At 39.0% G+C, this 3,127-nt stretch overlaps 1 long non-coding RNA gene across 1 annotated transcript; it reads left to right on the top strand.

The window, feature by feature from the left end:
- Positions 1-382: 382 nt before the first annotated feature.
- Positions 383-2,373, top strand: LOC121987327. The gene is made up of 3 exons (XR_006113493.1): positions 383-422; positions 595-862; positions 2,299-2,373. It is a non-coding gene; the product is annotated as an uncharacterized LOC121987327 (long non-coding RNA).
- Positions 2,374-3,127: the final 754 nt, after the last annotated feature.

Here is a 3,127-nt window from a genome sequence, read left to right as displayed (position 1 = left end):
ATCCCCAAACTCCACCGCCTTCGCCTCCGCCTCCGCTCCCGCCCCCGTCCACCCCCGAGCCTCCGCCTCGCTCTGCCCCAAACGACGAGAGGGACTTCAAACGCGTGGGCAAGATGGCCTACAAATGGGCGATCACCCTCCTCACCATCTCCGTCGCGCTTCTGCTTACCACCCCCAAGCGCTCTACCACACCAAACGAGTCTTCCTCTATGCCACCGACACTTGCCTCGCTTGCCTCTCCCTCGTTACCTCTGTCGGCCTCATCTACTACTCCATCCTCAGCCATCCCGGTGCCCAACTCGCAAAGGTATAGGAGAGGGCTGTACAAAAATTCGATAATTATTTGTCCCCCTGCTCCTCCTGCTTCTCTTTTCTTTCTTTCTTTCTTTTCTTTCGTTTCCCCTGCCCATGGTTATATAGAGGTCACCCTGTTCAGCTTGGCACTCATCATTTTTTTTTTGCTTTTCTTTTCCTTTTACTCTGTCAACGAAGAAGGATTGGAGCTGATTAGTTTCCTTCAAGGTTACAATGTCTAAAAGCTTTGACTCTGTGCAAAGTTCTCTAGCCCCTTGTTTTTCCTTCTCTTTCCTGCAGCAGTTTAATGCTTTAGGATGAAGTCTTGCAGGCAACTATGGAAGATATTGAAGGCATCTGTTGGAAGAAGGTTTGAGATTTGGTCTTCTCCTTGATGAGGAAATTCACTATTCACCAACCCCTCAAACAGACCTTTCCCATGTACCCAAGGTTTTGAAGGGGGAAGGGATAATTAGGGTTCTCAGCCTCTTGCAGCTTTTGGAAAGATGAAGTATATTAAGCTTGGATCGAGGCCAGATGACTTTCATTCTGATGGGAACAATATCAGGTGAAGCTCTTGTGAAAATTGATCTTTTATTGTCGAGAAAATGGAAGTTAAAATTACCTGTTAGCATTTTCTTTGTTCCGTGTGTATATCTTCTGAGGTAGCTCATTTTATGAAGCAAATTGCCTTTCTCTTTGTTCTTCATGTAGAGAGTGCTCCACCAAATAGACAACTATGTCATAAAAAAAAATTGCTTCTTTTGAAGCTTTTTATTGCACTAGAGTACAGATTCTACACCAGTTAGAGGTCTTAGAGGTTAAATTCAAGGTTTAAAATCTCTTTCTGATCTAGAGTTTTTAGTGTGCCTATGCCAGAATGAAACACTTTTGGTGTCATACAAAGTGTCAACATATCCTACTAGTGGTGAATTGGTGTTGAGGATGGAGCTGAAAAAAGAAGAATGTACCTAAAGGAGCTATTCTGCTGCTTCCAAAATCAACGAAAGTTATTTGAGCCTCAACCATTTTGGAGCTATTCGTGAGTCAAAGAAAACACTCAGCAGTGTAGAGCTTGAGTGCGGTTCTCAGGGAGAGCTATTCATGAGTTGAAGAAAATTTCACAAAGTTGTCTCGAGCTCACTGAGTTGTCGTAGAGCTTAAGCAAGCCCCTTTGCATACAAAAGGTGTTTGTGGGTGGGGTGTAGAGATACTATGAGTTGACAAACAGAAGTTGTTCCAAATCTTCTCACTCAGAGAATGCTTGCATTTTTTTTTAATAATCCAAGTGTTTGGGCTTCTCCCGACTAATCCCGGAGGTAGACAACCTTCCCCCTTGATTTGCCTATCGTGACCATTCTATGCATTGGTGGGCAGATAGAACAAGATGTTTAACTCGTGCCAACTGACAGTGATATCTCAAACCATATAGTTTCTGTGAGTGATATCATGTCAACATGGGTGACATAATATCATTCACCCATGCCAACAGTATTATTGTTGGTAACCAAAGGCTTGTGAAGACATAAGTTTCATTTTTTTTCAAAAAAAGAAGAAGCTTTTTTCTACTTATTGATTGTCCCTATCAGTTAACTTGAGTTTCAGAGAAGGGTGTTAGGCTCCTCTTAACATGAAGAATCTGAATTTTTTTACAACATGTGGATACATTTTCTCTTGGACTGAAAGTAGTCTATCTAGAAGTTTTTTATTCAAAGAGTGATGGTTTTAGAAGTATATTTTATCATAAAAAGTATTAAGAAATGTACAGTTCTTTAATGAATAGGATAAGGAGACATTTCATTTTTAACACAGTTGCAATCATCACATAGTTCGCTGTCAGCTTCTCCAGTTTCCTCTTTATTCATGACTATATGTTCAGAAATTGAGTTTATTGCTATTTTACCTTTTTAAATGATTTTCCATATCCATTGTGTTTTTTCTTTTCATACATATTAAAAGACGTCAGTTCATTCATCTGAATACTGAGATTTGAGAATTATCCAGGTTTGTTACAGCTGAACTGGAAGCTGACATTGTCATAAGTGTAGCAGATGTGAAGTTTTATCTACATAAGGTAACCACTATACTGTACCTTTGCGAGCTGGGCGCCCACTTTCGGGGTTGTGTTGTTTTATTATTTGTCAGTATTTTGCAATCAATTGGTTTATAAGAATCTTTGAATTTTTGAACTGTATGTAATGAAGCATTGTTTTAAGAACTAGGAGAAGCTGCTTTTATATAAATGGAGGCACCAGTGGCGGACATCTCCGGCATCCAAGAATTTTATTTCAAGAATTTTAGTATAGAATTATTTCATTTCAAGTAACAAACTGATCCATTTTATGTTACTCCTTCAACCGAGTATGCCATGTCTTCTATATATTCCAATAGTCTAGAAATTATCTTGTACCTTTTGTCTTCTAGATGATTTTATTTTGCAGAAAATCAACAGGGCAGTGTGAGAATCTATAGCATACATTAATACTTTGTTATCTTTTTCTTCAGGTTCTAAAATGTGAGTATGTTGTTCGTGGTGAGATTGTTAGTCATGCCCAGGTGCTTCTTTCTCTTTTACTAAATGATTGGCATACCTAAATTGACAACTTAAAAGATATTGTTTTATCAGTCATTCCAAGGATCCAATAGTTGAATGGCGATTAGGCACATTCTTTTCCTATCTTAGAATTTGTATAAAAGAAATAATTGCATAACATTTCTGCCCAATTACAGCGGTTACAGCTGGAGCTTCAAACTAAACCAGGGTGTCATCCCTTTGAAGAGGTGTGTGTCAAAAGTATTTGTATGCCATTTTATTTTCTTTTTATCCCTAAAC

The sequence above is a fragment of the Zingiber officinale genome, chromosome 5B (genome assembly GCF_018446385.1).
Source record: "Zingiber officinale cultivar Zhangliang chromosome 5B, Zo_v1.1, whole genome shotgun sequence".
Classification (NCBI taxonomy): Eukaryota; Viridiplantae; Streptophyta; class Magnoliopsida; order Zingiberales; family Zingiberaceae; genus Zingiber; species Zingiber officinale.
The sequence above is the reverse complement of the archived record's forward strand: the minus strand, read 5'-3'. Positions and strand labels throughout refer to the sequence as shown.